This window comes from Callospermophilus lateralis, chromosome 18 (genome assembly GCF_048772815.1).
Source record: "Callospermophilus lateralis isolate mCalLat2 chromosome 18, mCalLat2.hap1, whole genome shotgun sequence".
NCBI lineage: Eukaryota > Metazoa > Chordata > Mammalia > Rodentia > Sciuridae > Callospermophilus > Callospermophilus lateralis.
In genome coordinates this window covers 31,278,083-31,302,357 of record NC_135322.1, presented here as the reverse complement: position 1 = coordinate 31,302,357, position 24,275 = coordinate 31,278,083, and positions in this window count along the sequence as shown.

Below are 24,275 nucleotides of genomic sequence, written 5' to 3'. Positions count from 1 at the left end.
GGATGCTTTCTAGTCTTTTGCTACTGTAGACATTGATGTTACAATAAATATCCATCCACACGCTTCTTTCTGCACATATACCAGAATATCAGGGTATAAATTTCTTGAAACCAAAGCTGTAGGTCAGAAGGAAAAATGCATTCATTTGGGTTTTTTTTTTTTTTTTTTTTTTTGGTATTTTCCAAATCACCCTCAAAAATTTTGTGCCAATTGATACTTCCAGCAAAATGGTTGAGCACTTCTGTCCATAATGTGTAACTATGAATGGTAGACAAGTATCTAAGTATCCCTTTCTCCTCACTCAACAGGGTGCTGTCAAATATTATTTTAAGTAAGAGTGGAAAAGAATAGAGAACATTTGTGTTAGACTTGGTCAGGCATTTATGTTGGAGTTACCAGAAGGCATTGAGATTGGAGTGAAAATAGGTTTGGAAATAATTGTTTTTGAAGAAAACTGAGAAATCCCCTTATGCATTGCTGAAGGGCTTTGCAGAAGATGTAATTTATTTTCTTGTTTATCTCTTTCCCCTCCTCCTCCTCCTCCTCCTCCTCCTCCATCCTCCATCCTCCATCCTTCTTCTTGGTGGTAGGGATTGGGCCCAGGGCCTTGGGCTTGCTAGGCAAGTATTCTGCCACTGAACTACAACCCCAGCCCTGCAGAGATGCAACTTAAATGAGTTGCAATAGCTTGTTGTGAATTTCAGAGAAAGTTAGACACTAAGGTTTGACAATTGTGTGTCTTCTAGTGAGGATTCATGTATTTTACCCAATGTTGTGGTTTGGATATGAGATGTCTCCCCAAGGTGCCTGTATTAATGCAGGAATATTCAGGGCTGACATGACTAGATTGTAAGAATCGTGACCTAATCAGTCCATCCTAATTTGAGCAGACTAAGTGGTTGGCAACCATAGGCAGGTGAGGAGTGGCTGGAGAAGCAGGTCACTGGGGGCATGCCATTGAGGTTTATATTTTTATCCCTGAATCTCCTCTCTCTTTCTCTCTTTCTCTTCCTGGCACCATGAACTGAGCAGCTTTCTTTCCTTGTCATGCCTTTGTGCCATGGTGCTCTGCTTTGCCTCAGGCCCACGGCAATGGAGTTGGTTGATCGTGGACCCAACCTCTGAGACCCTGAGCTCAAAATAAAATTTTCCTCCTCTAAGTTATTCTGGTCAGGTGTTTTGGTCACGGCCATGAAAACCTAACTAACTCACCAACTCTCCCTAGAATCTTCCCTTGATGAAAATAAGTCAGTGAGACCCAAACTTTCACTGCTAAAAAGCAGTGAAAAGGATCGAATATCAAATGTTTTTGATCTTTGCAATGGATTTGGGGTCCTTGCAAGGAGTTGGCCTGCATGATAGGAAGAAATGCTCCAAAGCCACCAAGCTTGGAAGTTAGGCTCCCAAATAGCATCAGGGTCGATAATTACTTTATAATAGCATTATATCCAGTGCATTGATTTAGGAAAAAACCAAGTCCATGTAATCTGCTTGCACGGAGGGAGAGGGAACTGTGTAAGCAGGTGCAACTTGAATTGAATTATTTCATTACTTGTTTTTCATGTTTGGCTGCTGCCAGAAGAACAAAGATACCTCAGACGATTTTTTTCTCTCTTTTCTCTCTCTCCCTTTGTCTCTCTTTTGAAACAGGTAACTTCATTTTGTGAGATGCAATAAGACCCACACAACTTATTTAGACACAGGCCAGCACTGTGATATCTAATTGTTATTTTCTTGGATGTTTTTTTAGAGATGGTTCTATCATGTGTTTGATAAACAAGGAAGACTAAGGAGGGAAGATGCAGCCGTTCTCTTCTGAAGGAACATGAAATGGGATTTGTGTTCTGGAGATGACAGGAGGAATTGCTGCCAACCTTCCACACTTTCAGGGGGTTTTCTCTCTGCAGGTGTAACTGATTCCTTACAACAATTGTAAGGAACATGGGAGAACTGTCTGGGTTCCTGAACCCAGAACACAAGAGATCCTGCCTCTTGGGTGAGCAACGCAAATCTGACAAGTAGCCTTTCTCAAACACCTTCAGGGGTCCCCCCTGGGGAAACCAGCCTATTCTTCACATCTGGAATGTGTGGCTCCCTCCTCATGTTCCAGGGAGTTGGACTTGGGACGTAGATCTCAGCCAATCATCACATCCTGTTCCTTGGCCACTGGGATTGGTTCAGAAATGAGCACATGACCCAGTGACAACCTGTGAGATGCCAGGTGTTTGCTGGGAATTCTGGTAAAGAGACTCTTGGTCTTTTCTAGAGTATTCGAACAGAAAACATTGGATACTTTGGAATTGCTGCAGCCACTGAGGAGAGTTGGCTTGAGAGAAAGAGGGTGGGGGGGAGGGGGAAAGAGAGAGGAATCCGTAACATAGTCAGGACTCTGATCTAGCTGTGTCTAAAGGCAGATCTACTTCTAGTCTCAATTATATAAACCAACAAAGTCCATCTTGGTTTAGATTTTTCTCTCATTTATATCTAAAAGGGGCAGGGTGTGGTGGCATGGCCTGTAATACCAGGTCAGTCTCACAACTTAGGGAGACCCTGTCTCCAAAATAAAATAAAAAGGGTTCAGGATGTAGCTCAGTGGTAGGATGCTTGCCTAGTATATGTGAGGCCCTAGATTCAAGCCCCAGTACAGGAAAAAGAAAAAAAAAAAGCTGTATCTAAAAGGATGCTGATCCTGATTTTACCTTCCAAAAATTAGAAGAGTGTCAGTCCTCTCCTTAGCTGACTCTTAGAAACCTCCTCTCTAGTTCCCTGTAGCCTCCTTGTTCCTGCCTGACTGCATTGACACTATTAAAATTTCCATGCTCTGTTAGGAACAAATTTTCACTCAAGACCTTAAAGCTTTTTACACTTGGAACGTGTATGGAGGTTTGGGGAAGAAATTTGATGTTAGAGGATTAAAGGGTAAGGAATAGAGTTGCCAGGCTGCAAGTTCCATGGTGTCAAGGATTGGGCCTGCCTTGCTTCTCCTTATGCTGTGACCCTAGCAGTAAGTGCAAAACTTGGCTGAGTTCAAGGATCAAAGTTTGCCTGGAGTAAGGGGTCTAAGGATCATTTTAATTCAAGTTTCTCATTGTCCAGGTTTGGGGCCAGGTGCAGTGGGAATAGGGTAATGGCTTCAATGTCTCTCACCCTTTGACCTGAGTCCAGTGCCTCATTCTTGGTCTTGTTATCCTGACTTCCTCCTTTGTGTCGAATGCCACATCAATAACCCATTTCATCTACTCACCCATCATCAAGTACACGATACAGAGAACAGACATATTTACAGTGGATTGGACTGTAAGGGCCGAAAGGAATTTTTTCAATGAAGTAACCCATGCTGAGACCAAATGCTCCTTTTGGCTATAATTTTGGCCTTAGTTGGAAGAGTCGGCAGCTCTGATTTGCAATTCTGCTCTTAGACAAGTCGCTAACACCTTTGCTGAGGAAACTGAAATCCAGTCATGGTGAATAAACTCCCCTGCCCTGTACACCTTCCTTCTTGGAACAAAGATACTATGTTGGTATAAATGTTTTGGAAACCATAAAGTGCCATGTGGTTGTTATTGTTGATGATATTATTCTTTTCTTATGCTAATGACATGGATAACAACAACTAAAGTCACTCTTACCCTGATGAGCAGAGAAAGAACGTGGGAGAACTGTCTGTCAACATGGGTTCCTAACACAGGATCTTCCCAGCCACAGTTGAAAGTGGCTGCCATCCCTTCCTCCAGGCTATCTCAGCGCTTGAGGGAAGAGTCTGCCCTTAGGTTGCCTCATCTGGGAAAATTTAGCCTAAGGTGGGTCTTTTTTTTTATGCTATATTTTTTATTTTTTAAAAAAGCATTTTAAAATTTTTTATTTGTTTAAGGTCTTAATGCTCTCAGGCTTCTTGCTTCTGACAAAAGAAGGGTAGTTTTAGAAGAGGCAGTGTCAGGCAAGTCACCTGGTATCCATGATGACAAGAAAGAGGGTAGTAACTATCATTTTGAAGTAATAGTGTCGGGGCTCTAAGACTTCGACTTTGGGACTTGGGCTAAGGTAACTGGTTGGATCATGTGACGCATGCAAGGACGGACCCTCACTGTGACTTTTGGGTGCTGGCCTTGGGATGGCCTGGATCTTCTCTCAGGAGATATAATATCTCTCTCTCTCTCTCTCTCTCTCTCTCTCTCTCTCTCTCTCTCTCTCGATATAAGCACTAGTACCCCTGTTTTTGCATGAGATAATGGGGTGCATGGAGATTAAATTGATTGCCCAAGATGTTCTTGGCTAAAAACAGGTGGAGGCAGAATTTGAACTTATGGATTCTAATTCCAGAGCCCAGGCCCCTAACTACTTGCTTCCTTTCCTTCATATGCACTTGCATTTCTCTGCATCCCCTGGCTGCCTATGCCTGGTCTAGAGTAGATGTGCAGCAAGTTTGTTAAAGTGATAGGTAACATCACACATAAACCAATAAGGGAAGTATTGGTAATTCCAACGCCTCTGGTGTATATTCACAAATACTAGATGTACCATAAAATTCATTTCTCAGACTCTGCTGCAGTTATGCAAACTATATGGAATTGGAATGTGAGCCAAAGAGATCCGGATCCCCTGGGGCTCTGCATTTGGGAACTCCCACAAGTCTCCATATTTTCTTTCTCTTTCTTCTTCTGCAGCAGGCTTGGGGGAACTGAGCGGGGCAAGACCAAAAATGGAGGGAGTTTGGATACCTGTATCCTCGTGTGGAGAAGAGCTGTTCAGAAAAGTGGCCTGACACAAAACTGGACTTTTATCAAAGCAAGAGTACTATTTGTGTGTGCACGTGTGTAGTGTGTGTGCACGTACGTGTAAGTGTTACGCTATTGAAATCTTGAATTTTGTTAGTTACATACTCCAGCTAATGCACTTCTTTACAAAAGTTTTATTTTAGTCTGGCATTGTTTGTTTAAGAATCTTTAGCTGGGCTCAGTGGCACACCCCTGTAATCCCAGTGGCCCAGGAGGCTGAGGCAGGAGGATCGAAAGTTCAAAGCCTATCTCAGCAACTTAGTGAGGCCCTAAGTAACTTAGTGAGATCCCTGTCTCAAAATAAAAAATTAAAAAAGGGCTGAGGATGTGGCTTAGTTGTTAGTTGTTAAGCGTCCCTGGGTACAATCCCTGGTACAAAAAATAAAAAAATAAGAATCTTTAGCTATGATATTTAGTCTGTCTGTCTGTCTCTCTCTCTCTCTCTCTCTCTCTCTCTCTCTCTCTGTGTGTGTGTGTGTGTGTGTGTGTGTTTGAAAAATGTCAGTCCCAAGCAAAATTTCTCATTTATCTCCATTCTGTTTCCAAGTTCAAAATCCTTAAGTACCTACCTTCTTTTTTCCGCCTATAGCTATTAACTCTCCACTAGACATTAAGAATTAAACATTAACCAGCTTAAACAATCTCCTTTTCAAACAAACACTTTTCAGCTAACTCCGAAGCTGTCTCCTTGATTTTCTTTCAGTGAAGCTCTTAGCATACAGCTGTATAAAGCCCAAATCTCTGGGCAGCATGGCAGAGAAGTGCACTGGTATTTAAAAGGAGACCTTTCCAGTAATGCCTTTAGATGAACCCCTGAAGTGCAAAGAGTGGCTGATGGTACACCTGCTGCAAACAATGGGCTGTGTCTGGCTGAGGTGGGGATGTGCCAAGCGTTCACGCCTGGGAAATCTTCAGAGCCTCAGAAAAGACAGGAGGAGGATGCATGACTGGCACAGCAGACGGAGGCAGGGCTTTTCTGATGCCTGGAGACAGCCACTAATGGAGGAGATGAAGGAAATCATGGCCATTTTAGAGTCATTACAACTGATGTGGGAAATGGGAAAAGCTATTATGATGTTTGAACTGGTGAATCTCTCATCAGCTTGTTCAGTTAGAATTTAGACTCCCTCGCTGGCCCCAAACCACAAGAGTGGCTTGGGCTGGGAGAGGTTGGCTTTGTTACTCTAAACAAAGGATGGGGAAACCGAGGGAGCACAGTGGCTTGTTCTTACTTTTCTAATAAATGACAGGGCTTGGACCTGGATTCCTGTCTTTCTGACGTGTTGTGCTTTTTGGCTGTGTTGCAAGATCTTTTTAGTGCATGTGTGCCTGCCATGATTATTCTAAGAGATCCCCTCATAGTCAATGTAGCCTGGAATTTACCCACCAGTCTTCCTTCTTTTCCTATTTGTGGTGACTCCACTTTCTTTTCATTCTTTTCAAAGGGTAAGGGGTAGTCTGTCATTTGGTTTAATGGCTGCCCATTAAAATCTCCAGGGGGGGCTTCAGGTATCAATGCCTGGGCCCCTAACTTCAGGGATCCTGACTCAATTAGTCTGGTGCTAGGGCCTGGGCATTGGTAGTTTTTGAAAGGCCCCAAGTGATTCTGATGTGTAGCCAGGATTAAGAATGACTGTCTTCTAAAGTAGGCTTGGAAAGAGGGGAGGAGAAAGTGGAAGCAATTCCTTTAAGTTTAAGAGAATAAATTTTCTCCCAAGAGATTAGAGAGAATATACTGTGGTTAGCTGGCCATAAATTGGATTTAAACTTTTTAAGCAAAAGAAGGAGGTTTCTAGTGTCACAGAACTGATGGTCTCGAATGGGCTGAATCCAAGAGCTCTTTGGGGGTCATGAGGCTCTCTTCCTCTCTGTGTCCCCAGCTTCTGCTTTCTCCTCCTTCCTAATTTCACACTGCAGATTGGCTTCCCTGTGTGTCATGGATGATGGCTGCACCAGGCTCATCCCCTCTAGTTTGGCAACCCTGTGGGGGAAAGCAACTACTCTTTCCAAATGTTTGTGTTATCAATCTGGGAAAGTTCTCAAACATGAGTGCACTCCGGGACCTGTCACTCTGTCTTGTGGCCAGGAGAACACTGGAGATACAGCCCTACAGATCTTAGGGGTGGAGGCAATAGAGCAGATGCAGCCCTGAAATCCTTGAGTGTGGCAGCTTGCTCGGGCAGCAAGAGAAGAAAGAATATTCTGGAAAGAGAGAAGAGCTTGTGAAAGTCCCGGGGTTGTTAATGAGTGCGGTGTGTTTAGGGCATGGTGAGCTCTCGGGGTGGCTGGTGTTCACTGGGGCCGTGGTGAAGATGAGATGGTGAGATGGCAGCAGGGACTTGTTGATGGAGGTCCTTAAAGGTCATACTGAGGATCCTAGATGGCGTTTAGTAGGTTATGGACACTACTAGGGTTTAGCCGGGAGGGTGATTGGTTAGGTTTGGTTTTAAAAGATTACCTTTGGTTGCATTTGTTAGGTCGGTGGCGGTAACTTAGAACAAAGCAGCCCGCATGGAAAAGAAACATCAATCAGACGCTGGCAGAAATGCCTGTCAATCAGTGGGATCTCCTGACTAACGCCTGTCAATCAGCAGAACCCTTGGTCAATCCTGGAGTTCAGCCAGCTTCCCTGACCAACTCCAGCAGGACAAGGGTCTCCAAAAACACCTTTTCCTGTCCCAAGCCCTTCCCTTCCTGCTGTAAGCCCCATAAAAATCCAGTCCAGTCAAGTTCCCACTCGGGTTCTCCTCAGACCCTTCTCCTGTCCACTCTGTCGGTCTGATCGAGTTCCACCGGGGAGTGATATCTCAAATAAAGCCTCCTTCGGCGGCCTTTTAAAATCTGCCACCTTTGGTGGCTGCCCACCTTGCCTAATCTTCAGTAGTGCATGGATAGGAAAGATTGGGTTTAGCTCACACTGCCTTGGGCTGTATTTGGCATTATTGCAATGACCCACCATGAAGACCCAAGGATGTCATCCCTCAGGCTGATGAAGCACTTTGTAGTTTTCAAAACACATCTCAAGTTCATTATGGAACTTGAGATAAGTGGGGAGGATATTATTATGCTCAGTTTATACATTCTGGCCCTGAGGTCTTCGTCACAATTTGCATTGTGAATATATGATTCTACTCTGAGGCTTGCCATTTCACTCCCCTAATGGTCTCTTTTGATAAACTGAAGTTCTTACTTTTAATATAGACCAATTTATCAAATTTGTCTTTTATGTTTAGTGTTATTTGTGCCCTGTTTAAATAGTTCTATTTACCACAAGGTCATAAAGAGGTGGCTTTGTTTTGAGAAGAAAAGTCTTATTATTGAGCGAGTGACATTGAGCTGAGTGTTAAAGGATGCAGAGGAAAGGCTCTCAGGCAGCTACACTGACCCCTTTGTTTGCTCTGACTTCTCCTTCTGTGGATCCGTCTTTGGAACTACAAATCTCTTTCTCCCTCAGGTTAGACTGGAGCACAAAGAGCAGAGAGCTGAGGAAAGCGATTGGAGCAACATCATTTGTTTCAGAGTCCTCAGTATTAATGGATTATGCATCTGGCAGGAAACAACAACATCAAACGTGTGAAGAATTGCCTTAAGGTTGACAGAGGTGAAGGCAGCAAGCTGAGGTAATGCTTTCAGGGCAACTTTTGGCCTCCCAGGCCATTTAGAAAGAAGGACGCACCTTCAAAGCACTGGAAACAAACAAAGGACAACCCCCCTCACCCCAGTTTCCTAGCAAGTTGGATTTGATTTAAGAAGCTTTTGTGCAAAGTGAAAATCAATAAAAACAGAACTGGCAGCATCTCTTCATCAGGGAGACTGTGAGTGTTCCATCAGGAGCTCCGCTTCCCGGGCTCCGGGGCTTCAATCAGGAGAGAAAAACCTCAGGCCATGTCAGAGCTGCACTTTAAAATTTTCTGACCTTAAATTAATTTGGGTTTATTCATTAATGGTCAACAAGGACACTGAGCACATGTGAAATGATCATGTTGTCTTCAGGCACGCCAGTGACTACATCCTCAAGATCATCCCTGTTTTGGAATTGGTCCTTGGTTAAGGGACAACAAAAAAATGTTTTGACCCTATAAAATTCTGAGCATCACCCACGTTGGTTGATGTGGATTTGGGGGCAATGTTTTGGAGCCAAAACTTTTGGACTCAGGGTTGAATCCTGGCTCTGTCTTTTACATGCTCTGAGACCTTAAGCAAGAGACTTATACACAGTGCCTCAGTTTCATCTGCAGAGGGAGATTGAGAAAACAGTTGTGTTAATCTAACTCTTTCTATTACTGTGACAAAGTACTTGAGATAATTAACTTGAAAAATGGTAAGATTTATTTTATTTTGGCTCTCAATTTTGGATGTTTCAGTCCATGGTGGTTGGGTCCATTGATTTTGGGTCTATGGCAAAGTGTGTGTGTGGAAGAGGAAGACTATTTGCCTCATGGCCAGGAAGGAAAGAGAGGAGGAGAGGCTGTGGTCCTCTCTACTTCAAGGGAATACCCTCATGACAGAAAGACCTTCCACAAGGGCCCACCACCTAAAGCTTCTCCCAACTCTCAGTAGTGTCATTCTGAGCAATAATAATCCTTTAACACATGAACCTTGGGGAACATTCTAAATCCAAACTAAGGCACTGGTGGACTGAATGAATTAGCTAAGTTAATACAGGGAAGGCATTAGGAACAGCATTGACATGCAGTCAGTAATCAGTAAATATTATTTACTATTACTCTTAGAGTCATCACTAAATCTCTTAGAGCAAAATGGATTTCTAGGTTCACAAAGCTAGTTGAATTTTCATAACAACCAGAGGGAAATTATTAAAATATGTTTCAGGCATGTTTACCTGAAAAATCTAGACAAAGAAGGTCAAAAGTATAAGGCCATAAACTGCCTTTAAAATGACCTGGCTAGTTACTTTGAATCTCCACTCTTTGCTGGTCAAGATGTGTACTGGATCCTTGGAAAACAAAGCTTCAGGCAAATCCAACTCCCCCAAATCAGCTGCTCAGAAAACCATATCCTTGAGAAAAATCCCATTCAGGTTAAATTGCAAAGTACAAATTTATAATTTATACTTCTCTAGAAAATATGTGAGGTCTAAGTTCCACCCCACTACCACTTGCACTTTTTTTTTTTTTTTTGGTATGAGGGCTTAAATCCAAGGGTGCTTAACCACTAAGCCACATCCCAGCCCTTTTTATTTTTTATTTTGAGACAGAGTCTCACTATGTTGCTTAGGGACTTGCTACATTGCTGAGGCTGGCTTTGAACTTGTGATTCTCCTGCCTCAATGTCCTGAGATGCTGGGATTACAGGAGTGTATCACCCCAACTTTCACCCCCTTACTTGCACTTTTCATGTGAAAAGTGATAGAGTTGAAATAATCTGTATTAGAAAGCTATATAATTTATTTATAAATGCTTAAATATTTATTTCTGTAGTATCACATTCTGGCACCTGAGGGCTTCTATGTTCACTTAAGGGCATAAATGACCAAGAACAAATAAATGAGTGACAGATTGCTAGAAACATGGCTGAATCAACAGCACATGGAATGTTCAATGATGCAAAGGCTGAGAATTTATTACATGAATACTTATAATCTGAAATTTATTCCTTAGTGTCTTAAAACTTTCATAATTCCTTGTAACCCCTTTGGATTTGTTATAGCCAACCTCTACAGCCACATAGTTTGGAGGAGAAGGCTGAGGGCACCAACTTCAGACTCAGGTATGAATTCAAATCTGTCACTTATTTACTATGTGACTTTGTTATTACGTGGTAAAAGCCTCTATTTTCTCATTTAAATAAAAAGAATAATAATGGTTTATGTGGCAGGGTCTGTGGCTATGTAAAGTACCTGGTCCAGTCCCTGGCATGCAGTAACTGTTTAATAACTAGTAGTTCATTTCTTTACGTGGTAGGCAGAATAATGACTCTCTAAAGATGTCCAGATTAGAATCTCTAGAATATATTATGTCACCTGGCAAGGGAGATTATAGATATGATTACATCAAGAATCTTGAGATGGGGAATGTATCCTGGAGTATCCAGGTAGGGCCTGAGGTGATCATAAGAGTTCATATAAGAGGGAGTCAGGAAGGCCAGAGTCTGAAGGAAGGTACTTTGACCGGGAGGCAAAGTGGAATTTGAGGATACTATGTTACTGCTTTACTGATAAAGGTGGAATCCATGAACTAAGAAGTTGAAAATGGATTATCCTATAGAGCCCCCAGAAGAACTTCTGACCTCTAGAACTATAAAAGAATAAATTTGTATAGTTTAAACCATTTTGTTTGTGGCAATTTGTTATGATAAAAAGAGGAAACTAACACACTCTGTTTTCTCCTTGGTAGCAAGATGATTCTTTTCCCTGTCCTGCTGCATCACACCGCAGACAAACCACACCAAAGTGCTTGATGCCTATTTACATGTGAAGAATTGTTATTATTAATGGAGGGATGATTTATTAAGTGTTTGCTAGCCACAAGAAAGAGCTAGGGACACAGGACCAGGGATGGAGAGGAACAGGAGGCAGAGGCAGGCCCAGAGAGGCCATAGTGCCTGGTGCCCAGCCCAAAATGATAAAGAAGTTCTGCCGGGTAATTTAAGACTTGAAGGTGGGGATTATGGCTCAGTGGCAGAGCGCTTGCCTCAAACATGTGAGGCACTGGGTTCGATCCTCAGCAGCACATAAAAATAAACAAAATAAAGAAAATGTGTTCATATAACTAAAAGACGAAATTTATAACTTTTTAAAAAGTCATAACTTTTTTATAACTGAAAAAAAGACTTACGTATTGTTAGACTGGAACCATTGTCCCAGCTCTGCCTATCACTTCCTTTTAAAAAATTTGGGCCCTTATCCCACATAAGCTGCTGTGAGGGATGTCCTTGTAGATCATTGCTGGGATTTTTTTGACTGACCAGTTTTCATTCCTCTGGCTGATTTCCTCCTTGGTGGGCCCATCAGTTGATGTCTCATGACCTGAGAACTTTGAACTTGAGTGGAATAACTCAAATCTAGAAGAAGCAGTTGGAGGTTACTCACTTGTGTAGCTATGGCACCCCAACAAGGTTGTGACCCTTTTCTGAGCCTGGGCCCTTGAGATTCTTGTTTCCTACATTCTTCAAATAAATATCCAGCCTCTTTCTGTTATGGTGACTAAACTTGGCTTCTAGCCTCCATCTCAGGGGCCCCATGAATGTCTTAGGACATTGAAACAAATACTGCCACATGAAGACTGAGAAACATTTGGGGTCATAAGAAGTCATCACTCCTGCCAGAAGTCCACAAATGACTGACATGCTTGAAGCCCTCCAGTCACCCCCAGGCAGGATGACTGTGTGGCTTTTTGGCCCCAGGAGGCAGCTGGTCTACCATGAATCATTATTGATTTTGCTTTAGACTCACTTTTCTTCTCTTGTCTCAGTTTCCTTCCCCCTCAGAGGAAGAGGTGGGCTACAGTAGTGGTTTGTAAACTGTGTTGATCTAAACCAAGAATTCTGCAGGGATCCTAGGACTAAAAGTAGGCAGGAAGTGGGCAAACAGGAGGGGCACCTTATCTTTCCACATTTATCCATTTTATAAGTATGCTCTCTTTTCTGAAAGATCTTCCAGACATCCAAAATTCAAGCTCTAACTTGCTTGGATGTTCACAAAAAGTGTCTTTAAAAAACTTTGTTTTATTTGTGTGTGTGTGTGTGTGTGTGTGTGTGTGTGTGTGTGTTTACCAAAAATATTTTTGGAACATTGGCTTTGAAAGAACTTTAAAATATCTTTGCATAAACAGAAACATTTTCTTTCTCCAAATAACTTATTTCAAACTGTTTTTGGAATCATTTGGAAGAGAAGTTTGATAATCAGCATGATTGTGACTTTTTGACATTTGGTTCACAGACAGCCCACTGCTCAGGACAAATTCCTGATTTCTCTTAGAAGGACCACTGTTCCTCTACTGGGCACCAGATAAAATCAGCACCCACAGGTCCCAGTCCTTACAGAGTCTTGTGTAATAGTCTTATTTTACAGATGATGATTTGAATACTCACAGAGCAGTGGCCCTTACCTGGATCACACAGAAGTTATCAGGGGACCTGGGGGTGATATCCAGATGAGTGCTCTTCCCACTACACAACCTGATTATTTGGGCACAATGAGTGGATGAATGAATATAAGTCAAGTTTATAAAGGAGGTCTTGAAAGACATTGGAGGACAACATGAGGAGAAGAGGGCTGAGAATGATTTTGGGTCCACAACAAACTTTAAGGATGGGCTAGGGGAAGAGGAACTAGGGAGAAGATTGAGAAAGGATGACTTGAGAGATGGAGTGCATTGGAAGCCAAGAGAAGAACACATGATGAACAGAACATCATAGCCATAGAGAAAAAAAATGCCTGAACAAAAAATGTTTACCAGATGGAGGGGAAAAAGAAGATTCTAGAAAAATAGTTTCTTTAAGATATACTAGGAAAGATGCAATTTTGTGGCCCTTAGTGAGGCACTGGGAGTGAGAAGGAAAGGATATTATTCCAAAAAAGTTAGATTTAAAAACCGTATCTTGCTGCAGGACTTGGGGGAAAGGTCATGAGTGCCTTCCTGGGTTCCCTTTATCAGCCTTGTGCAGAGGTGCTCTTCGGACCAAGCTCTCTCTCTCTTTTTGCCTCAGTATCTGTTATAGGCTTCTGGAGATGGAGGCAGCTATGGATTGCAGTGACCTTCAAGGTCAGATAAGGTGAAAGGAACACAGTAACAGTCAGAAGCAGCATGCTTAGAAAATGTTCATCTTCCATGAAAGAATTACAGGGAATCACTTTGGGTTTCCTTTGTGGACATGCTCTAAGACTTGTTCAAGGACATGTGACTAAACCTACGTGGGGCCCAGAAAGAAGCCCAGTCTTTTAAATGGTAGCCTAAAAACATGTTTTTTTTTTTTAATTTTTTTAGTTGTAGATGAACACAATGCCTTTATTTATTTATTTTTATGCAGTATTGAGGATTGAACTCAGTGCCTCACATATACTAGGCAAGCACTCTACCACTGAGCTACACCCCCAGCCCTAAAAGCAGGTTTTTTAACTGACTCTTCTAGGGAGACTGACAGCTAAGCCCTTTAGGGACTAGCTTGATAATTGTTCAATTCTTCTTTTTACTCTGTAGGATTAGAACAGAAATTTTGCTGAAGGAAGGCTGATATCCTCCCTGTCAGGTGTTTGTATTAGAATCAACACCTCTTACAGCTCAGCTATTTTACTATTTTTATCTTTTTCTGCTTCATCAAATATTCACCATTTATATTTTTGTTATGTCACATAACAGCACCTTTTAGATGAGATTAAAATTACATTTGTTTGTGAAACTAAGGAAAGAATTTGAAGGCCTTTTGGTACTTTCAAGTAAGCGGGAGGGAGGGAGAGAGAGAGAGGGAGAGAGGGAGAGAGAAAGAAAGATATTGACCGATTGATTGAGTGATTTGGTGTCTGCAGGACAAACCAGATTTGTGCAAATGAAACTCAGGCTAACATAAAACTCCTCATCATTTGGGATCAATTTGAGAGGCCTAGACCTTGTTGAGAAATAGCTTCTGAGATAAAGTACTCCTTGTTCTGGATCTGGAACAAAGCAATCCAATGTAATAAATTCAGATTATTGTCATGGCCAGTGAAAGAGATCCCAACCAAAGTGGATTAAGCAGAAGGAATTCATTGGCTCCTGCACCTGAACAGTTGAGCACTGAGGCTAACTTCAGGCGGTCTCGATGAAGCCAAGAAACTCCTTAGGACTCAGCTCTTTTTTTTCCAATCTGGATAAACCTCTGGTGGTTGCAGGAAGGCTGCCCACTGCTCCAGGAGACATTCTTATCAGGTCAAATTTAGCAGGAAGGGTCATCTGTGGGAATTTCTACATAAATCCTGAAAGTCATTGTGATTGAACTAGCTTAGTCACATGTTCCTACCTGGCCTCATCATTGGTAGCCAGGGACTGTGACTGGCTTAGAACTATACCACATGTCCCCACCTACAGACACGGATTTGGGGGTGGGATGGTGTTAAGTGGATGCCAAACGAAAAATGGAGGTTCTTCCCAGAAGAGGGCAGAATGGATATTGGTAGACAGCTAACACATGTCCACTACAAACACGCTTATTATAAAACCGAAAAAAAGAAGGTTCTGAAACTTTCCCCACCTCCTTACTAAACCTAGGATAATCACCATTAGCAAATTTTACTATATTTGTCTGGATGGGTATATAATATATTGATAGGAATTATTTTAAGTGGTGTGATTTATGCATATTTCTGTGCACTCTTGTGTTGTATTTCATCTATTGTGTTGGTATAGATATACTTTGTCTTATTTAATGTTTGTATGGTATTCTGAAGAATGAGTGTGGCCTTCTTTATTCAATCAGCGCTGGCCATGTTTGGAGTGATGCAGACAAGTGATGAGAAGCCAGTGAAGGTGTGGGGAGAGAGCGAGAGGAGCACACTCCCTTGGCCATGAAAATGCCAGTACTGTCACATCAGGGGAAGGACAGGGCTCAGTTCACGTCCTCCAGGCCATGATTTTGCTGCCCTCTGACAAATCAAACTCGGCAGAAGTGTCAGTGAAACCTCATTACCAGTGGTGTGTTAATGAGCAGCCAGCTCGGCTTCTGTTGCAGAGCTCAAAAAAATTACAAAGATGTCATAGGCAGAAGCTCCAGTCCCTTTCATGGATGTCATCCTCTGTCAGGGGTTTGAAAGGATGGAAATGTTATGATCGTTATTACTGTGCTAATAGCAGAACAATGAAAGGAAAAAGAAATCACCCACCAAAGATCCTTGCAACTCAATGGTGCTGAAGGACACTGTGGCCTTATCAGTCTGAAAAGCAACTGCTCAAAGTCAAATGCCATAGCTTGTTGAGAGAGAGGTAAAAAAAAAAAAATCAATTATTAATGCAGTTCTAGCCTTGCTTGTGATTTTCACAGAGAGCCAGATCTCTTAATCGGGGGAGGGAAGACCACGAGGCGGGAGGGGAGATGCTGGTAAACAATGATCAAAAGCTATTGCAATCATTTGCCACATGTCACCGCAGTAGCAGAAACAGTGCTCAGAGACTGAAAGCCTAGTAAAATGGAAACAAACAAAAGAAACTCCCACGGGGATGGAACAGTAGCCAAGCTGGCTTTATGGGTCTTTTTGGTTATTTAACTAAATGTATAAACACGCTTCTCAATTGTGCTTTTTTTCCTTTTCCCAAGTAGTTCCCCTGCAGTTATGTCAGAGAAAAAATTAAATTTGAATGTCATCTAGGACAGATTATGAGTGCAGCACTATTGGCAGTTTGGACTGGATAAGTCTTTGTTGTATGGGGCTGTCTTGTGTGTTGGAGGCTTAGTAGCAACTCTGTCTTCAGCCACTAGGTGCAGTAGCACCCTCTCAGTGTGACAATCGAATGTGTAGACATTGCCCAAATCCTGGGATTGGAGGGGTAGCTCCCGCTAAGACCCAGAGAAGCTGCTCTGAACACAGCATTTGAGGTGGTCTATCACCCATCCTTTACTCTGGGTCGGGGAAGGAAATGTTGGCCTCCTTGTCACTCTCTCCTCCCTTAGAAGAGTTATGCACCATCTCACTCTGTCCAACCACCTCAAAAACTGGAACAGAAGCCCAGTTGTGTTGAACCTGAGTTCTCCAAATGCCAGAACTCTATTTTGGTACAACTCCTTGGGAGCTTGGAGGATACAACAAATACAGGGGTTTTGTGCACCAGGTTCTAGCACCAGAGTGTCCTTCCACTTCCCTATGGCAAGTTCTGTGGCAGAAGATCTCCAAGGATGGCTGTTATCAACTTCTTCCCTCCCTGCGTAGACATACACTCTTCACATTAAGAAGGGGATCCATTTTCCCTACTTGAATCTGAACTAGCCTTGTTCTGTGCTATGCCCAGGGAATGTGGCAGAAGTGATTCTGGGCCACTTCTGGGTCTAGCCTGCCTGCCTCTCTCCCTCCCTCCCATGCTCCCACTGGGGCTTACTTGTGAGGTGAGTGCTCTACATTGACCTGTACCCCCAGCCAGGACCAGTAGCTTTAGCTTCCTCTTTCTTGGAAGATAGCTGCTGTAGTCTCCTGTGCATCACGGTGACCAAAAGACCTGACAAGAACAACTTAAAGAGGAGGAAAAGTTTATTTTGGCTCAGGGTTTCAGAGGTTCAGTCCATGACTGGCCAACCGAGAGCTCTGGGCTGGAGGTGTGGCAGAAGCTCATGGCAGAAGGGTGTGGCGGAGGAAAGCAGCTCAGGACTTGACAGCCAGGAGGGAGAGAGGGAGGGAGGGAGGGGGAGGGGGAGGAGAGAGAGAAGAGAAGGGGTAGGGGAAGAGCAAGGGAACTCTGCTAAACAGAGACAAAATACAAGCCCCCAAAGCCTGCCCCCAGTGACCTACTTCTTCTAGCCACACCCTACCAGTCTATAGTTACCACCCAATTAATCCATGTCAGTGCATTAATTCATTGATTAGGTTAAGGCTCTCATAACGCAATCATTTCACCTCTGAGAATTCTTGCATTGTCTCACACATGAGCTTTTGAGATCATCATCCTGGGAAGAAGCCCAAACTAGCTTCACTGAGTGGCTGTGTGTGTGTGTGTGTGTGTGTGTGGGAGAGAGAGAGAGAGAGAGAGAGAGAGAGAGAGAGAGAGAGAGAGAGACAGAGAGAGAGAGAATGAGAGAGAGAGAATGAGAGAGAGAGAGAGAGAGAGAGAGAGAGAGAGAGAGAGAGAGAGAGAGAATATGAAAATGAAAGAGATAGACACTAGTCTAGCCTCTAACTATCCTGGCAGAGGTGCCAGAGGGGAGAGTGAGGAATGTAGAACATTCCAGTGCCAGCATTGTCACAGGGAACAGGAAACATCTAGCAGAGCCCACCTTAGACTGCAGAATCACAAGAAACATTAAATTGTTGCTGTTTTATGCCACTAAGTTTTAGAGAGGTTTGTTACACAATAGCTAACTAAAAGAAGGACTCTGAAAACTTTAACTGCTTTCCTCATTACACATGGAAAATTTCATTTCTTGATACTAGGTAGGGCCCACTAAATTTTCTTGAGTTTAATTAAATCTTCTCACTGGGGGCACAGTGAAGGGTAGGCAAGGACTATGTAGAGAGCCTTGGGCTCCTTTTAGAAGGCAATAATTCCTACTGTGATATAAATGATGTATAATAGCAGGGTATCATTTCTTTCAAGGGACTTTGCATTTTGTTCCTGGGGGGGAAAAATTCAAAGAATAATCCCCTATGGTGGGTTCTTAGGTGACAGTAGAAAGATCAATATGTAAGATTTGGATGTCTTTTACTCCATAAGTTTACTTTGTTTATTTTAAATATTGAGGCAAATTTTTAATATAATGAAATAGATCTTAAGAATATGTTTTGTAAAGTTTTGACAAATGTTTACCATGGAACTAATGCCTAAAGCAAATATAGAACATTAACATCTTCCCCCAAAGTTTCCTCTGTCTCCTTCAATTAATCCACTCTCACATTGCCACTGGCTCTGGTTTCTATCGTTAACTTTTTTTTTTTTTTGTGTGTGTGTGTGTGTGTGTGTGTGTGTGACACTGTGGATTGAAACTAGGGCCTCACACTTGCCAAACAAGCATTCTATCACTGAGCCACATTCTCAGCCCTATGTTATACTACTATTGTTTGCTCTTACATTTTCTACAATGAAATCATACGTATGTATTCTTTCATATGTGGTTTCAGTCACTCAGTATGATGTTTGTGGGTTTTATCCAGATTGTTGCATATATAAATAGTTCATTTAAAATTTTGTTGCCAAAGCAGTATTCTATAATATGAATATTCCATAATTCATAATTCATTTTCCTAAAGACTGGTGTTATGGTTTAGACATTAGGTGTCCCCCAAGAGGTGTGAGACAATGTAAGAAAGTTTAGAGGTGAAATGATTTGGTTATGAGAGACTTAACCTAATCAGTGCATTAATCCTCTGATAGGCATTAGCTGAGTGGTGACTATAGGCAGGTAGGGTATGGCTGGAGGAGGCAGGTCATTCAGGGTATGCCTTTGAGGTATATATATATTTTCCTTGTTGAGAAGATGTTGAGAAGAGTTCTCTGTGATTCCTCGTGTGATGTCCTGAGAGGCTTTCCTCTGCCACCCTCTTCTGCCATGAGGTTCTGCCTCAGCTTGGGCCCCAAAGAATGTAGTCGGCCATCTATGAACTAGGACCTCCGAAACCCTGTGCCCCCAAATAAATTTCTCCTCCTCCAACTGTTCTTGTCAGGACTTTTAATCACAGCAACAAAAAAGCTGACTAAAACAACTGATGTGTAGGTTATTTCCAGCTTCTATTACAAAGAAAATTCTTGTATAAATCTTTATGTGAACATAAGTTTTCATTTAATTTCCCAAATTTCTCAGCAATTTGGGAGTGTAAAATATTTGTCTTTTTTTTACATTACAGTCAGCCATATATTTATAATCATTCTAGTGTTGTGCTGTATATCTCATTGTTTTAATTTTTATTATTTTGTTCATTAAGGTTGTAAGCACCTTTTCAAGTGTCCTTTAGACTCTCACATACTTCTTTTGTGAAGTGTCTTCTAGAAGGTTTAAAGTTTCATTTTTATCTTTATGCCTCTGATACATCTTTAAATTATTTTTACAGCTTTATTGATATAATTGGCATACAAAAATTGAATATATTCATGGTGTACCATGTGAATTTTTAAATATACAAATACATAGTGAAATGGCCACCACGGTTAACTAACATCCATCACTTCTCATAGTTGTGTGTATGTGTGTTGAGACTACTTAGAAACTATTATGTTAACAAATTTTGAGTATACATTATTGTTAACTATAATAACTGTGCTGTACCTTAGGTCTCCAGACTTATTCATCTTGAATATATCTGTGAGACTTTAGCCTTTGATCCACATCTTCCCATTTTTCCTATCACCTGACCTCTGATAACCACCCTTCTATTTCCTGTCTTGTGAGTTTGACATTTTATTAGTTTCCTCACAGTATAAGTGGGGTCAACCAGTATTTATCTCTGTATCTGGGTTATTTTACTTAATGTAACGCCCTCTAGGTTCATTTTCATTGTTACAAGTGGCAGGATTTCTTCTTTTTAAAGAAAGATAAGTATGTGAAACGTTCAGCCATTGATGATCATTTACGTTGTTTCCATATCTTAGATATTATGAATAATGTTATAGTGAACATGGGAATACAGATGTCTCTTGGAGATAGTGATTTTATTTCCTTTGGATATAGACTCATAAATGGGATTCCTGGATCACAAGGTAGTTTTGTTTTTAGTTTTTTAAGGAAACCTTCATTCTGTTCTCTAGTATCTCACTGAACAAACTTTGTATACAGTGTGAGATAGGAATCAAACATTAGTTTTTCACATTTGTCTAGTCTTCCAGGACTTTCATGGAAGATTCCCTTTTTCCTGTTGAATTACATCAGTACCTTATTGAAAACCAAATGAATCAAGTACATCTATATTGCTTTGTGGATTCTCTTTTCTTTTTATAGACGTACTTGTCTATTTTTATGCCAATATAACACTGTCTTTTCTTAGGGTTTGTTTTATGGTAAGTCTTTTTTTTTTTAAGTATTCTTTTTCTTTTTTTCTTTTTTTTTTAAGAGAGAGTGAGAGAGGGGGAGAGAGAGAGAGAGAATTTTTAATATTTATTTTTTATTTATCGGTGGACACAACATCTTTGTTTTTTGTATGTGGTGCTGAGGATCGAACCAGGGCCGCACGCACGCCAGGCGAGCGCGCTACCGCTTGAGCCACATCCCCATCCCTTATGGTAAGTCTTGAAATCAGTTTGTGAGAATCTTCCAATTTTTTCCTCCTTATTAAAGGTTGTTGTGGTGATCCTAGGTTCTTGGTATTTCCCTGAAGATTTTAGGATCAACTTATTAATTTCTATAAAAGTTCCTGTTGAGTTTCTGATTGGTATTGCAGAAACTCTGTAGATCAATTAATTTATAGATAATTGATGTAATAATATTGAGTCTTCCAATAAATGCCTATTTTATATCACTTCTTTTACTTAATTTTCTTCAACATCTCTCAGCGATAATTTTAGTTTCAGTGGCCCTAAATATTTTTTGTTAAATTTATTCCTCTTTATATGTATTTTACAAGTAGATTTAAGACTATTTTTCAGTTGTTTACTACTAGTATATAAAAATGACATTTACTTTTCTATAATGACTTAGTATTTTGTGATCTAATTTTTGTTTTCGTAGTTTACTTAGATCTTTGAAGAAAATAATCTTGCTTATGAATAAAGGCAAATTTTTTCTTCCTTCCTTCCTTCCTTTCTTTCTTTTTTATTTTTACGTGGTGCTGAGGATTGAACCCAGGACCTTTCGAGGTGAGTGCTGTACCACTGCACCACTGCCATAACCCCAGTTCCGATAATTTTTCTTTTTTAGTTTTTATATCTTTTATTTCTTTTTCTTTGCTTTATTAAACTGGTTGAAACTTTCAGGAGAATGTTGAATAAAGTGGTGAGAGTGAACATCCTTATCCCCCCCTTTTTGGGGGGGTGGGTACTGGGGATTGAACCCAAGGGACACTTAACTACTGAACTGTGGATTGAAACTAGGGTCTCACTAATCCATTTTTGTTTTTATTTGAAACAGAGTCTCACTAAGTTGCTCAGGGCCTCACTAATTTGCTGAGGTTGGTCTCGAACTTGTGGTCTTCCTGTCTCAATCTCCTGAGTCGCTGAGATTACAGGCATGTGCCACCATGCCCAGCTTCTCCATTCTTAAATATACTGTATCTAATGTTTCACCATTAAGAACAATTTAGGTGTCCATTTTCATGAACACCTTTGTCAGACTGAAGAAGTTACATTTTACTCCCAGGATTCTGAGAACGTTTTTCACTAATTTGTTTTGAATTTTGACATGAGTTGATTTTCAATACAAAACCAACCTTGTATTTCTGGAATAATCATAGATGGTCACCATATATACTTTTTATATTCCTGGATTATTTTCTCATATCATGTTTAGGATTTTTCTAACTATGTTTATGACAGATAATTGGTCTGTCATTTCTCTTCCTATAGAGTTCATCAAGTTTGTATCAAAATTATGCTGGCCCTTATTCCTTTCTTCATTATTTTTTTAAGTACTCAAGTAAAGGTAGAATTATTTCTTCTTCAAATGTTTGAAAAAAAGAGTTAATTAATTAGCTATACCCTTCAATAGATGAATGTATACAGGAACTGTGGTATCTATAAACAATAGAATATTACTCATATTGAGTAATAAATAATGTTAATATTATTTATTAAAAGATAATAAATTATGGCATTTGCAGGTAAATGGATGGTGTTGGAGAATATCATGCTAAGAAAAATAAGCCAATCCCCCAAAACAAAGACCCAATATACTCTTTGATATGTGGATGCTGATCTGTAAGGGGTGGGAGCAGGGGAGGAATGGAGAAACTTTGGATTGGGCAGAGAGAAATGAGGGGAGGGGAGTGGGTATGGAGGTAGGGAAGATCATGGAATGAGATGGACATCATTACCCTAGATATTTGTATAATTGTACAAATGGTGTGACTCTATATCATGCACAACCAGAGAAATGAAAAGTTGTGTTCCATTTGTGTACAATGAATTGAAAAGCATTCTGCTGTCATCTATAACTAATTGGAACAAATAAAAAAATAGAATAAAATAAAAATTGAATCCTACAAACTTACTATTAAATATATTAAAAGCAATGGTAAGAACTAAAATAAAAGAGAGGAATTTAGATCCTCTGTATAACTAATTAGAACAATAACAAAAAAATTTAGATCTTCATTACACTGTCACATTTCAACTGTTCAATAGTCACATGTAGCTAGTGGCTGCCACATTGGAGGACGTAGACATAGAAAGTTCTATTGGATAGCACTGATGCTAAATTATTAGGAAAAAAAAGAACAAAAATACCTTTTAAAAAAGGGGCCTGGAATTTTCTTCATGAAAAGTTTTTTTAGTAATGAATTCAACTTTTTTAGGTATATGGCTACTAAATGTTCTGTTTCATTTTGTTTTAGTTTTGGTAAGTTGTGTGTTTCAAGAAACTTTTTCATTTCACTTAAATTTTCAAATTTATTGGTCCGAGTTGTTTGTGACCATCATCTTAACGTACTATCAGTATCTGCTGGGTCTGCAAAGATATCCATTTCTTTCATTTGCAGTATAAATTTGTTTTTTTCCTTATTTTTCTACATTAGCCTTGTTTGGGGTTTATTTGTTTTATTAATCACTTAATATCCAAATTTTTACTCTATTAACTCATTTTTTTCTATTTTTATTGATTTCTGCTCTTTTCATTATTCTTTCCTTCTAGTTACTATTGTTGTAAATGAATCATTTTATGCAAAATATAAGAAATTTTCTACTTATTTTAGGTTGAATTACTTTTCTTTTTCTGGATTTTTAAAGTAGAAGTTTAGATAATTGTTTTTAAGTTTCCCTTTTTTGATAACATAAGCATTTAAAGCCATACATTTTCCTCAAAGAACAGTGTTAGCTGCAAATTAGCTTATAAATTTTCATATGCCTTAGTTTCATTAGCATTCAATTAAAATATGTTATTTCTATTTGGAGACAATTCTCCATGTCATCACAAATAGGCTACTTACTATTCATCAAGGATGATTGAATAGTAAGTAGCCTTAGAAGATAGAAATAGCATCTCCGGAGCAGTAGAAGGTTTGTTTGCTATCAAATGTTGTAAAGAAATGTCTCCTTCTGGGCAAAAGTTGGATAGTTTGCTTTGGGTTCCTCAAGAATGATACAAAACCACTCTGTAGAGCATTCATTTGGACCATTGCACATTTCCCCCATGGGACTGGAGGGTCAGGAGGCACTTAGTTGAATATGAATCTCATACTGCAGGCTGTGCCATGAATAGTAAGTTCTTTTGCCTCTGACACAGGAGTATTATATCTTCTCCAGCACCCTGAAACTGGCAGGCATATGTGAGCTTTCAAGTAGAATAAAAGCTCAGGGCCTTCACAGTTCTTGACAGTTTTTCTTTTCTCTGATTTATGTATTTAGAAGAATTTGTTTAATCTCCAAATATTTGGTACATTTCTGTCTTATTTCTTTCTAATTTAATTCTGTCTTAGGCAGAGAATGTACTGTTTAAGATTTCAGTCTTTTAAATCTATAGAGGCTTATTTTGTGTCCTGGCACATTATATCTGTTGCAGGAAACAGACTGGTTGAGAAGCAGCAAGCAGCATTCCAAACTTTATTTTATACCAGCAGGCCCAGAAGAAAACAAATTCCAAATTCTAAGCCCTGACCCACAGTTTCTCACAACATTTATAGGTTATTTGGTGTCATCTTAGACCCATCCTATCATTGGGGCTTTTATCACTTAAAAAAAAAATTCCTTATCTACTTGGCTGAAGGCCTTGGGCAGGGTCTCTAACATA